This window comes from Clavelina lepadiformis, chromosome 1 (genome assembly GCF_947623445.1).
Source record: "Clavelina lepadiformis chromosome 1, kaClaLepa1.1, whole genome shotgun sequence".
In the NCBI taxonomy this organism is placed as follows: domain Eukaryota; kingdom Metazoa; phylum Chordata; class Ascidiacea; order Aplousobranchia; family Clavelinidae; genus Clavelina; species Clavelina lepadiformis.
Window position 1 is genome coordinate 3,428,820 of NC_135240.1, and position 15,471 is coordinate 3,444,290.

At 37.5% G+C, this 15,471-nt stretch overlaps 1 long non-coding RNA gene across 1 annotated transcript; it reads left to right on the forward strand.

Moving 5' to 3' along the window:
* Window positions 1–7,994: 7,994 nt before the first annotated feature.
* On the forward strand, window positions 7,995–8,454 carry LOC143462917 (uncharacterized). The gene is made up of 3 exons (XR_013118226.1): window positions 7,995–8,061; window positions 8,153–8,238; window positions 8,334–8,454. It is a non-coding gene; the product is annotated as an uncharacterized LOC143462917 (long non-coding RNA).
* The last annotated feature ends 7,017 nt before the right edge of the window (window positions 8,455–15,471 follow it).

The following is a 15,471-nucleotide window of genomic DNA, read 5'->3' on the forward strand; positions in this document are numbered from 1 at the left end:
TGAGACATTGTGGGAAGTCCATGCTTTATTTATTTGGGGTCCCATTAATTCAATGAAAAATAATATTATTTCACTTCATGTTTTGTTTTAAGATGAAGAGAACCTTGACGAATTTTGTGTTCATTGTTCGAAAACAACATCACGGAGCACTGCATGGGTAAATAGTTTTCGCCTGAAGTTGTTCAATGTAATGTCATAACAGGCTTCTATTACAGCAATATCAAACTGTTTTGCTTATTTATCTTTCAGTATGCATGTGATCAATGCTGCCGCTGGATCCACGAATTCTGCTCCGCTGAACCGGCAGAAAACGAACAGTTCTTATGCAAACATTGCACAATTTAATTCATGTACTGTAATAAAATTCTTTCCAGTTCTTAACCTGTTTGTGGTACAAATATAAGTCAGGCAAGCGTCCACTGTAAATGATTTATTGAATTGAAGGTGTTGAAGAAAGTACTTTTAAACAATTTCCTAACTACAAAAACGTTCATCTGTAAATGTGTTTTCTTGAACTCGTGCAGTCGGGAGACTTCCCAATTGAACGTGGGTCACGTGAATGATTTCACAATCCTTGGAGCACCGTGAAATGGTCTGCATCAAAAATCCTAACATGCAGTAATAATGTATGGTTAAACCACGTCATTTTTATGTCCTTCAATAGCTTACTAAGCAAATCACTATATACCTGTAAAGTACAACTAAGACAATAAGGTAATTACTAATTAACATGTGAGGAAAAAAAAGTAATTGGTAGCAGGCATTTTATCAGAAACACCACAAATAAGTAGTTCAACTATAATTTTATCATGTACTTGCATAACGTATTGTGGTTTTGCATAACTCAACATTCCTGTGGCACTCAATTTAACTTAGTGTGTAATTTGTGGGGCTTAATTTCCGTAATATAGGAAATGTATGATAATTTGGTACTATGACACCTTATCGAAAGACACTTTATCGAAAGACACTTTATCGAACGACACCTGATCGAAACGACAGATGATCGAAAGACACTTTATCGAACGACAGTTAATCGAGCCGACAGTTGATCGAACGACACTTTATCGAACCGACAGTTGATCAAAACGACAGTTGATCGAACCTCAACCTCTATTTCCTATCCGGTGTTGGAATGTCTTCCACCGGGTTCAAGATGACCTTCCACGAACGAATAATAGCATTGAAGGATGGCACAATGCGTTCAGCAAGCGTGTCTCAATATCCCATCCGACGCTTCGCAGACTCGTCAAAAAAATTAAGCGGGAACAAGGTTCCAACGAAATGTTAATTGAGCAATTGAGTGCTGGAATCGATGACCCACCTCGGAAGAAGCGCTACGACGCTGTCAACAAACGGCTGAAGAGCATAGTCGAAAATTATGACTCAACGAATATGGACATAAAAAGTTATCTTCGAGCAATTGCACACAACTTGTAATTAAATGAATGCGATTGAAATGTGCACTTCGTCAGTTGTCGTGCTTTTAACAGTGCATGTCGTCAGTTCTTTTAATAAATTGTCGTTCTTTTAACAGTGCATATCGTCAGTTGTTTCGATAAATTGTGGATCTTTTAACCCCATCCTAACCAGGCTCGCGAGTTTACTAAAAAAACTAGGTGTGGCCAACCCCACACACATTTGCAATCGTTAATTACTAGAAACCTATGCGTCGTAGACTGATGAGATTATTACAGGTTAGTAGAAACATCATCTGGCTTCCTATATATCATAATTATAAAACTAAAGAAAGTGAATTTAGTGTAAATTAGGTATTTCTAAAAGTGACACATTTCTATAAATTCTTCTTGTTACGCCGCGCCCCCGCTGTGAAAAGAATAGTTAGTCAAGTTATTGGTGCGTAAATGAGTAATACGCTTCAATGCGGAGAGAGAGCAAAATTATATAAATATCACAATATCTCAAAAATTACAAAATCCAACTTTATCAAACAAACATGGACAGATAGCTGAACATTTTTTATGAAAAGTCACCAAATTTTAATTTTTGTTATGACTTGTTATGAATTTTTGTTTGCCACGTTTTGCTATGACTGTGTGCGGGAGAAGCAACAGTCGATTCGATCAACTGTCGCTTTGATCAGCTGTCGGTTCGATAAAGTGTCGTTTGATCAACTGTCGGTTCGATAAAGTGTCGTTCGATCAACTGTCGTTTCGATCAGGTGTCGTTTCGATCAGCTGTCATTCGATTAAGTGTCTTTCGATAAACTGTCGTTCGATTAAGTGTCGTTCGATCAGGTGTCGGATAATTTACTGCACAACGCAAACTTAGTGTTTAACAGGATTTAATTAAAAAAACATGATATATTTCATTTCAAACCAGCCTTTTAAGCATGACCTCTTTATTGTCGATCAAACCTTTAGTAAAAAAAGCTGTGGTCTTTCCAGTCGTAGGCTACATAGCCTAACCCATGACTTCTGTGATGTCGACCCAGGCTTCATTTTATATGAGCCATGACCCTTCCAATCTCGAACCAGGCTTCAATTTACAGAGCCCATGAACTCTGTAATCTCGACCCAGGCTTCATTATATACGAGCCATGCCATGACCCTTCCAATCTCGAACCAGGCTTCAATCTACAGAGCCCATGACTTCTGTAATCTCGACCCAGGCTTCATTATATACGAGCCATGACCCTTCCAATCTCGAACCAGGCTTCGATTCATACGAGCCATGACCCTTCCAATCTAGACCCAGACTTCAATTTATACGAGCCATGACCCTTCCAAACTCGACCCAGGCTTCAATTTATACGAGCCATGACCTCTGTAATCTCGACCCAGGCTTCTGAATTTCAGCACCAGAACTAAAGTAGTTCAACATTTACTGACGTTTGTGTTTCCACTAATTGAATATATCAGTAATGTTGAATTTATAACAAGAGCAATAGCAGATAACATTCTTTGGTGCTTGTACTCAACAACTAAGTCAGAATATAAACCACCAGGGTTATCGTAATTCATTCCACTCGTCAGCCTTCCATTGATACCTGAACATCTTTTATGCACCCAATACTTGCACTTTCTGCATTGAATGGAATTTCTCCCTACTCTCTTCCCACAAGTTGCGCATGGATCAACAGTACTGACAACTCCCTTCGACGATTTTCTACCAATTCTCATCGCTTTGGTTTTATCGATGTTCACCTTCAAACCTTTGCTTTCCAGTGCGCTTTTCCATCTAACAAATTTCTCCTCCACCTCTTTCCAGCTATCTCCTACGAGAACTAAATCGTCAGCATACAAGAACTCTTCCATTGTTGTTTCCAAATCATGTGTCAGAGCATCCATAACAATTAGGAAAAGCAATGGGCTTATCACTGAACCCTGGTGGACCCCCACTTCTACCTTAAACCATTCTGACATTTCGCCTTCGAGTTTCACAGATGTCTCAGCTTCCTTATACATCGCCATCACCGCTCTAACTTCTGGTTCCATCACACCTTTCTTCCTCAATGCCCACCAAATCACTTCTCTGGGAACACGGTCAAAGGCCTTCTCCAGATCAACAAACACGAAATACAGCTCCTTCTCAACCTTTTCGTATTTCTCTATCAATTGTCTCACAGCAAACACGGCATCAACTGTACCTTTTCCTGGCATAAAACCCATTTGGATATCACTAATTTCAACTCTCTCACGAATTCGCTCCTCGAAAACTCTTTCCAAAACTTTCATTGCATGTTCAAGCATTTTCAAGCTTCTATATCTGGTACATTCCTTCACATCTCCCTTCCCTTTGTACAAAGGAACCAACACACTCTTTCTCCAACTTGCAGGCATTCCCTCCCCATTCATCATACCTTTACCATACCAGGGACTGGGTAAAACCTGGACACCACGCAATCCGCGGATCGTCCATGGACCGTTGAAAATGGACGATTTTTGCGTAAGCGTCCATGGACGTTTTTACGCAAAACCGACATTTTCCCTTAGTCGTCCATGGACGGTTGAAAATGGATGATTTTTGCGTAAGCGTCCATGGACGTTTTTACGCAAAACCGACGTTTTCCCTTAGTCGTCCATGGACGGTTGTTGAAAAACTTAAGGGGTCCCTACCCTTTTCAAAGAGATAGGCTTTTCAATGCAAAGTACATTAAATCAAGACGCTCTTGTCGCAAATTCACATCATAAACCTACACTGAATTTTTGCTTGCAACGATATCTAGGTTATGACTATTTGCAGTCTTAATTTGGACAAAATCCATGTACTCAGTTTTCTATAACAGCTACCTAAACTTTACAGCAAGTTTTAAACTTAAAAATTCAGCACAAATTCTCCAAAAAAGCAAAAACTCAAACCCACAAAAAATATACAACTTAGCCTAGACCTGCGACCAGCTGCCGCCAAAATAACAACAAAACTTGTTCACAGCGACGTCACATGCGCATTGGACCGGAAAACTTCATACTTTTTTTAATATGACGCATTGAGTACGAACACGTAATAATCACTGTGCTGCCGGCTCAAAATTGTCTTTATATTGGGAAGTGAGCCCTTAAATAGCGGATAGGGGAAGGCGTCCATGGACGATTTTGAGAAAAGCTTAAATAGCGGATAGGGGAAAGCGTCCATGGACGATTTTAGGAAAAGCTTAAATAGCGGATAGGGGAAAGCGTCCATGGACGATTTTAGGAAAAGCTTGAATAGTGGATAGGGGAAAGCGTCCATGGACGATTTTAGGAAAAGCTTGAATAGCGGATAGGGGAAAGCGTCCATGGACGATTTTAGGAAAAGCTTGAATAGCGGATATGGGAAAGCGTCTGTGATAAATATATCACTTAATATAATATAAAATTATGTACGACATAGAATTCTCGTCTATCGAATCAGCGAAGCATAACACTGCGTGACGTAATAGATGCTTCCCTCTTACTGTGCGTGCATTTTGATTTATTCAGCCCTTTTCAGTCGTACGTTCAACGCCGCAACATGTCTTTGTGCTGTTGCTGTCATAATGTTCTATCTTGATGTATTCGTTCAAAGAAGCTTCAAATATAATCCGATTATACAGTAGTCATTCCTGTGTCATTATTGCTGAAGTCTATCAAAGTTCACTGTTAACTGTTAAGTAATACACAAGGAAACAGACTTTGTAGTGTAAGTGGGTAAACCTTACAGGTTAAGGGACCATATACCACTTTTCATTACACGTCCATGGACGATTTTAGGAAAAGCTTGAATAGCGGATAGGGGAAAGCGTCCATGGTCGATTTTAGGAAAAGCTTAAATAGCGGATAGGGGAGAGCGTCCATGGACGCTTTTAGGATAAGCTGAAATAGCGGATATTATGAAACTGTCCATGGACAGTTATTGGTTTCGAGATCATCCATGCCCCATGGACACTTAAGAATGGCCGATTTTTGCGTAAGCGTACATGGACGATTACAGGATAAGCTAAAATAATGGATTTGAGGAAAGTGTCCATGGACTGTTATGGGATAGGCTAAATAGTGGATATGATGTAAGCGTCCAAGCATGAACAGTTTTGGGGTCATATGCTGAAATGATGAGACATGCAAAGAGTAGACCTCGCGGTGGGTTTGGGATAGACATAAAAGATAGCCTATATTTTGGAAGCTTGAGTGGTACAGTCGGCTGGATAGGCGTAAATTATGGACAGCACCGGGTAAAAGCTTGACACGACACAATCCATAGATCGTCCATGGACGGTTAACAGTTTTCAGTAGAGTATTGGCCTAATCGTTTTTTGGCATGACCAATTTTTATTTATGTGTCTTTATTGTAAATTGTTGTTATTATTCTGATTTAGATATAACATTACTGATCGGAATATATATTAGCCTACACAAAAATGTCAGTAATTTATAAAACGGCTAACCAGCTTACTGTTGGAAAAGCAACAAACATTCTCCTTAGTCCTAATGCATTGTATAGTAAAGTACATAAGTAAATCCTGACAAAAGACGTTTGTCAAGTAAACCACCAGCCAATCCTGAGTTTGGTCAGATTTACTTATTTGAGAATAAAAATGAAGAATGGATGTCAGCAAGAAAGTTCTGGAAAGCCAATGGTGTAAAGTGCTCACCAAAGTCGTCACCGGTCGTCAAAAAACGTTTCTTTTATCATGTCGATGAAAAGAATAATTATTTCAAACATATGAACTAATAAAAGATCATAATATTACTATAGCATATTATGTGACTGGAAATGCTACTAAAATCCAATTGAAGCAAAAAGAAGACAAGAAGGAAAATTCAAAACCGAAACTGGATCTTTACAGTTCAGACAGTGCAGGTGATTTTATGGTAAGTTATTGCGCAAGGATTAAATGAGTTTGTCCCGAATCGAATCTATTGAAAACTGACATTTGTGTACAATATATGTATATAAAACACAGCTACTAAGGATGTACTATTTTAAATATCACATATTTAAAAAATGAATCCTAACAATTTTGTCTTTATTGTGGAATTTATTGTGGAAAAAAGAAAATTTTATGATCTTTTTGAATATTACTTATAGGCTAACCAAAGCCAAGCGGTTAACAAAAAAGGAACAAACAAAAGGATTATTTAACACCTTGCCAACAAATACAAATATGGTTCAGTTGAACTTGAATAAGTTTTAGACTAAATAGCATCACTTGCCTAATGCAAATGTAATGAATCGTGGTAAAATGTTTGCATGGTCGCATAATTGCGTCATGGAAGAATGCATATATACTACACTGCTTATTTTGTATTTGCATAGTTTATATTTTTTCAACATATCCTTTTCAAATTTCAGCCTTCTGGTTCCAAGAAGCTGAAGCTGAAAGTGAAAGTAAAGAACAAGCAATTTAAAGGTAAGCATACTGAGCAAGTATATTTAAGAAAGCAGTTTAAAGATGGGAAAATGAATTGGGACAGGGTTTAAAGAGGGCAACTTTCGCCGCAATCGTTTAAATAGCCTGGTATGCGAAATTTGCTTGCATTATGCCTTGCATTATGCATTAAAACCTGTAAATGCTTTAGCATTTGGAGTTATCACTTGTATTTGTTTCAGATTTTGTTTCATTGATTATAGCTAGATTGAAAAAAATAGATCAGCGGTTCCCAAAGTATGAGCTGCAATGAGTTGATTCAAACCTAGTTGTCAAAAGTCAGAAATAAGTGGTGTACTGTATTTATATATATACATATTGTATATTTATATATTTTCAACATTTCAAGTTATTTCAACATTTTTCATTGTAGAGTGAAATGTCTAAGACGCAATAGTTCAGCCTGGGTCATAGATTACTTTATTATATTATAGACATTTCATCAGGTAGACAACTGCCTGTTGAAAGATAACATGCTTTATGAGTTCCCAAGGCAAGATTTGTTGATTTTGGTACTATTTTAAAGTAAAGTTATTAAGTTTCCAGTTTTTACCATGTTTTGTTAAATGGTTGATTAAGTAATATGTTAAATTTCAATAACTGTAATTTAATTGTGATTAGTTAAATGTTCGTGAAACTATGATCAGACAGAATTGGTTCATAAGTAAGTCAGTGGAGTGGCGACCAATAGCAGTTTCAACTGTTTGTAACGAACAAAAAAATTAGCAACTTACTGCCAAACATTATTCATTCTATTGTTATTTTTTTTCAAGTTAAAATACGCCGTTTGATGCAGTAAAATACGCAGTTAAATTTTGGGAACCACTAAAATAGATAATGCCGATTAATAAACTATTATTTTGCTATGCTTACAATCGTATTTAGTTGAATAATATCGAAACTATGAAGTACTACTCTACCATCAATTGCACAAGAAACTTTTTTTTTTATTAGTCGGTGTGATTAATAGGTACTATAATCGTGCTTTTCATACTATGCACTTTAAGAGAATTGATAGTTGGCTATAATTTTTAAATTCCATTACACCATTTGACGTCTTTGTTTCTATTCATTTGCAAAAGATTTATTTTGAATTTTGCATAAATGAATTTAAATTTCATTTATGTGACAAAGTTAATTTAACTTGTGCTGATGATGTCTTATCTCGAAAGTTCTTCTCAATTATAAACTTTAACCAACACTGGATATTGATGGTACAAATACAATTATGAATTAATTACATTATTTTTCTGTTTGAACACAATCAGCGAAAAATTTTACCTTTTTTTAATTACTTATTTACAGGCTAATGTTAAAGAATATTGCATCTTTCTTTATGACCCAATGGGCAAAGAATTAATGTATATGGAACAAATAAAAAGAAACTGGAAGTGAGTGGAATAAGCCACAGCCACGTGCATTACTAATTTTTATGTCATAAATGTTTATTTCATTTTATGGTTCTGATATTGTAAGTGTATTTTAGATCATTTTTACGTGCTAATGGAAAGTTTTTTCGTGGCACATGGGATAGATGGATTTTCCAGCATAGGAAACATGACAGGCAACTAGACGGTTTGAATTGTGGCCCACTTGCTTTAAAGGAATTTTTAGAAAAGATGAATTTAAATTTGTGATGATTAAGTATATAATCACTATTATCATTGGTATATATTATCAGTATCACTAATTCAAAATTTTTGCCATCACAATGTGTAATTGTGTATATTCCTAAAATCAAAGTTGATTTTAATGAGATGTAAAAAAATATCTTTTCTATCAATAAGTGGCATTTTGTAGGAAGCTCAAAGAATCGTTCATGAAAGTTCTGGTGAGGAACAGATCGATTTCCATACGGACAGCAAGTCCTGCAAGAAGTATCGCATGGACTTTGGCAATTTACTTCTTGATTCCACCGGTCAGAGGCCGTTGGGGTTTTAATTAGACCTGCAGTATTTGTAGCATGTTGTGACCTTGTTGTTGTTCAAGGTCGTTGAACTATGCCACATATATTTCCAGAAGAGCACTAAACCATACTTATGTATAAAGTTAAGGTAAAATAGATTTATGTGAAAACGACCAACTATGCAACGACCACGTCCAGCAGTGCATAGTTTTATTTTTGTATAGTTCCTATTCTACAACCAAAAAACCATACATACATAAAAATTACTTAACTCAAACACAACTAGAAAATTTAAAATCACTTTTAAAATTCTAGGTGTTTTAATTTTGCACTCGTGGTTCCAAAATACTTTTTTGTGATTACTTTCGTGTGATTAGTTAAAATTTTAACAAGTATATGTTTAAAAGACACATGTTAATTACTCCTTAATAGCAATTGTAGCATCTGTTGATCTTTTTTAATGTAGAAGTGTCAAGCAAAATTGCGAACAAGTAACCTTTACCGCGGCAAATATTGCATTTACTGCATCATCTTTTACACGAAAAGTGCTGTCTGTCCATCTCTTTGCATAAGAGATTACTTCACAAGATTTAATTGTCTATATTGTTTTTTCAGATTGAATGCAGTCTTTGTTGTCGATGGGTTCATCAGAATTGTGTCGCGGTGATAGAGCATATGTAGCAGGAATATTTTGCAGCACCTGCAAAAAAGAATCAATATAATCAATTTTAAGCAGTGAATATAATCAATTTTAAGCAATACATGAAGAAATGAAATCGAGATTATGTGTTACGCTGGTCACAGTTATAGTAAAATATGTACAATTTAACACATCAAGCTTGAGTGATGATGAAAACAACTTGGTTAAAGTCTTCAATCACATAATTTAAAAAGTTTTTGGAATTGGACTTTATTCAGACCCAGATTGGAAAGTTTGCTGTTCTTGGGTGAGAAATCCCCTCTGCAACATTATGAAAGAATAGTCATTATATGCCCAATTAATTTTATTCCTCCCCCACGTTCACATTCAAATACTGAGTGAGTTTTTACTGGATGGACGATGATGGTCACTTCTCTCCTGTCAACTCATCTTATAACAAAATTTGTCCATGGATGCTTTTTAAGCCCCTCCCAAAACAGTCCATGGACACTTTATCAAATCCACTATTTCAGCCTATGCCATAACTTTCCATGGACACTTTCCTCATATCCGCTATTTAAGCTTCTCCTGCAATCGTCCATGGACGCTGACACAAAAATCGTCCATTTTCAACCGTCCATGGACGATCCGCGGATTTCGTCGTGTCCAGGTTTTACCCAGTCCCGTTTTTTAAGCCTATCTCAAATCAGTCCATGGACACTACATCATATCCACTATTTAAGCCTATCCCATAACTGTCCATGGACGCTTTCCCCTATCCGCTATTCAAGCTTTTCCTAAAATCGTCCATGGACGCTTTCCCCTATCCGCTATTTAAGCTTATCCTAAAATCGTCCATGGACGCTTTCCCCTATCCGCTATTCAAGCTTTCCCTAAAATCGTCCATGGACGCTTTCCCCTATCCGCTATTTAAGCTTTTCCTAAAATCGTCCATGGACGCTTTCCCCTATCCGCTATTTAAGCTTTTCCTAAAATCTTCCATGGACGCTTTCCCCTATCCGCTATTTAAGCTTTTCCTAAAATCGTCCATGGACGCTTTCCCCTATCCGCTATTCAAGCTTTTCCTAAAATCGTCCATGGACGCTTTCCCCTATCCGCTATTCAAGCTTTTCCTAAAATCGTCCATGGACGCTTTCCCCTATCCGCTATTTAAGCTTTTCCTAAAATCTTCCATGGACGCTTTCCCCTATCCGCTATTTAAGCTTTTCAACAACCGTCCATGGACGACTAAGGGAAAACGTCGGTTTTGCGTAAAAACGTCCATGGACGCTTACGCAAAAATCGTCCATTTTCAACCGTCCATGGACGATCCGCGGATTGCGTGGTGTCCAGGTTTTAGCCAGTCCCAGCCTAGGATGTTCAGACATTAGCCTAAAATCCTATAGGCTAGTTAAGTTTAAATTACACTGGTCAACAAATTTTTTTTTTTTTTTTGTTGCATGAGATTTTTTAACTGATTCTACACAATCTTGGGATGCTGATTTCAAATCTGCAATCAGTTTTTTCATGAATGCTCTAGGCTAGTTTTTATGCAATCGAAAATTTAAATTTTTTCGTTTCTGGCTCATATTTAGTGTGCGCAGTCTGCATGGTACAGTACCAGTGTTTCAGATAGAAGCTTTCATCTCTTTTAAGTTGTAGCCTACTGCTGTTTAAGGGCGTTTGAAGAAACTAAGCAGTTTTATTATAGTGAGGTATTGCGGATAGATGCTGTAGGATAGGTTATAAGCTCTATTTTACACTCGTAAATGCAAAAATAAACCTGATTCATTTTGTTATATGAGTGGGGTGTACATGCTTTTTTCGTCAAAGATTAAATATAACATCGTCCGTGAAGCCTGCCTACAGAGCTTACTTTGGCATCCATCTTGGCGATCAAGATAAGAAATGGTCTCCACATATTGTGTGCCATAACTGGGAAGAAATGCTCAGAGACTGAACAAAAGGAAAGCGGAAGAGTCTGCGGAGGTTCTGCTTGATTTAACTATCCGGTCTTAGTTTACCTGCCGAATTAATGATCTGACTCCGTGGTTGCGTGCGGTTAGAAATCTCTAACCTTAACGTGTTACTACTGCTACTAGCCGAAAGCTATTACGATTAACAGATACAGTTTATCAGAAACAATCCTTTATTGTAGGAACTGTACCGGTTCCGATTATTATGACACAAGCACAAACTTAGCATTCACCAATTAAAACAAGTCTAACAAATTACATTTTAACACGACTAACTTAGTACGTTCGTACGATTTAGTATCTCTCTGTCTGCGCGTACTCGCGTATCAGCACGAGTTTATAAAGCGGAGCGATGTGAACGGAAATATTCAACACAATATACACGAACATTTCAGAATGTGTGACCGATAAAGGCAAAGCGTTGGCAATGGGAATTATATTCAGTTAAAACTAGGATGTTATGAAATCACCTGGTAACGCACTAAACAGCGTTACTTCGCTTTCGCGTTAGGAGGAGGGGCGGCGACATTTAAGTTTATTGTTATTTTTTCGTGGTCTATCAAATGAGACGGTTGCTGGCTAATTTCTGTTGCGTGGAGATATTTTGACAGATAAAATCTGTCAATGCGCGATTTGCTAATTCCGTTCTGCCACGTATAAATTTTCTTTTGGCCGTATATTTCCCGAAAATGATCTTTTAGATCATATGTTTCGCAGAGTTTCATTAGTTCGGTTTTTTTATATCGATTTCGAAGAGGGGGTGTTTGTCTAAAGTCAGGTCGTCGACAATATTAAAGTCGCCGGCTAGGACTGTGGGCAATTTTCCATCGACATACTGGTACATTTGTTTAAAAAATCTATCGTTTTCACGAATATCTCCGGAATTTACGTTTGGTGCGTAAATATTTATTACTTTTAAAAGGTGACCATGTATTGATAAAACCGCACTGATTATTCTACCCTCTACGTCGTGATTTACTTCTTTGAATGTAATTGCAGGGTGATTGATTAGAATTGCGACTCCCTTATCTTGGAATTTCTTTTTGGGTGCCGAATTGAAAAGCGCTTTTGACTCACCCCATTCCTTGCACCAATCATTTTCTTTATCAGGGGGACATTTGGTTTCTTGTAGCAGAAAAATGTGGGCCTTATCTTTCTTTAAGGTGCTAAAAAGCTCTGCACGTTTTGCCTTATCATTTAACCCGCGGCAGTTTAGGGTGCAAATTTTAAGGTAGCAAGTCATTGTTTTTGAAGTGATAAGAGTTGATTCCAGATAAAAAAAACGTTCGTTCTACTGATATAAAAAATAACGGTGTAGGTTTTAACATAAAAAACAATGTCCAGATTACAAAACACTTTACAAAAATACACGTTTTTTGAATGGGCTATTGTTCTGATGTAGTTAAACATTAATAAATCGTCGTGTTTAGAAAAGTTGCGTCTGGCACGTATTGGTGATTGCAATTGTTACACTTTTTTTGTCTCAGGCTATTTGCGCATTTTTCGTTGTTTTCTATACAGTTACATCTGTAGTAGACCAACTTACACGAATGACAAAATGTTTTTTCACGTCCTACTGGTTTCGGTATTAAATTGTTACATTCGCAGAGTATTGTACCTTTTTCCTGTTCCTCTGGAATGCTGTATTCTGTCGGGTCTTCATCTGAGTTGTCGGTGGTGTCTTCATCGTCCTTGTGTTTCCTGCTGGGAGGTTTGTCCTTTGTCGAGTTTTGGGAGCTGCCAGAGTCCCTTTCCCTTCTTATTAGACCTTTATTTGTTCTTTCAGCTGTGAGTTGGCTTCTGTTTTCTTTTGTTTCCCTGATTGAACCGTCAAAATGGTCAATTTCTTGGTTGATATTTTTGTTACCTGTTTTGGATTTGTCCTCGTTTGGCGTAGAGTGAATCATCGGGTTATCAAGTTTTGGAAATGTCTCTTCACATGGAATGTACGGTCGTTCGAGCATTGGCGAGCTTTCATCGGAAGACTGATCCGATGCTCTTGTGGTCTTTGAGTTTTCTGATTCCCACGCTTGCGAAGTCACAACTCTCCGTTGTTGCCTGTACGGGCAGTCTTTTGCGATGTGGTCGTCTTCGGCACAGCGACTGCATGTTTTTTTTTGACCTTCATAACTCAGCATGAATCTGTAATGTCCGAAGTAAATGCAAGATGGTGGCTTGACTTCTCTTAATAGAGCCTTCTTGACTGTAAAGATTCTCCTTCCGTCTTTTTTTTGTCTCATTCTATCTCGACCGTAGGTGGCTGGTTTCGAGATTCCTAGGCTTGCAAGAGCTTCTCTAATACTTTCTTGGGGGAAGGTAGGCGGTACCCATGAGACAGTTAACTCCGCATGTTCGTCACCATGAGCTATTGCACTGTTGATCCCTTCTACTTGTTCTAGTGCATTTGCCAATTTTATTGCTCCTTTCTTGTTTTCAACAGTAAAATCGACGATGCTTCCAGGGCGTTGAACTATGCCTTCAATTGCGCTTAGTGGCATTTTAATCGAAGTGAGTAGCTGATATATCTCTCCTCGTTTCATTGGTTGGGCGAACTTTGCAGTCACTTCACATTCTCTGCTGTAGTTTTCTGGAACTTTGAAAACCCACTGACTTTTCTTTTTGACCTTGTCTGCGTAGGTCATATTGTCTTACTAGTCCTGAAAAGGACTTTTTGGTAAGTAAGACTGGTTCTTGTTTTAAAGTTTTCAAATAAAACACTAAATATTGCTGTCTTTAGCTAGAATGATTCAACTTTCTAAATATCCTATTCAAGACCTTAACATGACATAATCGAACAACAAAACTAATAGCTCAGATTGAATTACCTTATTCAAAAAAAAGACCGACATGTTTCTGCCGCAGTGCTTTATACCGTTTTTCATTTTTTGCTCTTGTTTCATTCAGCATACACGCTATAATATGCTAGGTTTATTTAATGGGTCCGCCACTAGGGGACAACAAAGCTAATATTCCACATTAAGGTAAACCACGTATGAAAGGAAGAATCGTAAGATATTGTGCTCTTTTCCGACGTCTTGATAATTTTTTTATTGCGCTTTCCTATGGGAGCAAAACACTGCAGACTCCATAACTGTGTCAGCTGCAATTTAGTTGCTGTTTTTCGTTGAGAACACATGTAGCCAGAGCCTCGTACTTTAAACCGTTTTGCTTTCTATGTATCGTTCCAATTTTAGTATACGTATACGAAGAGATAAAGTCCAGCGATTACCTGCGCAGGTTTCGTCGGATTCATCTTCACCATCTATGCAGTGTTTTTCTCTGTCGCACACCCACCGTGATGAGATGCACATTCCGGCACATTCATTCACATTGCGTTGCATCGAAAACGATCCTTTCCGCATGTGGAGGTAGCTGGAAGACTCAGAGGAGGAAATTTGATTAATCATCTTCTAAGACATAGATCATAGATAGATAAAGATCATAAAGAAATACATAGATAAAGAAAGCATAATGAATGATTCTTTTAATAGAAGACTGCATTCTCATGGCAAGGTAAAGTCTGTGAAGTGTCAGTTGAAAAGCTTTGACTACAACCTAGTTTGAAGTGAATAAATTTAAGAGATGGAATTTAAACGTTTCAAAAGTGATAATCCAGTTTGGGGCTTGCTATTCAGCCCACTTCTGTGGAAGCAGAAAGAGCATTCAGTGCATGTGGACTCTTTGTTACAAAACTCCGGTCCCGTCTACAGGATTCCACAATTGATGCATTGTGCTTTATAATCAGGGTTGCCATACCGTCCTTATTTCTAAGATTTGTCCTTATTTTAAAGGTCCGTGTCTTAGAAAATATGTTTGTCCTTTTTTCTAAGAAATGTCCTTATTTTTAGGGCGGAGGTTCGTATTTTGGGCATTTTGTCACCTTTACGATACCATTTTGTACCAAAATTATGAACATGCAGATAGTCTCTTGTTTTTTTTTTAGGAACATTGGTTGCTTTCTCCTGTTGTACACTGTTTAAGGTGGTATTCGTCTTTCATTTTCTAGTCGTCCTTATTTTTGAGTTGAGACTGATGGCAACCCTGTTTATAAGGAGGGCGTTGCAGAAGCAGTGAACATTGAATTTGCGTGATATTTCTCGTA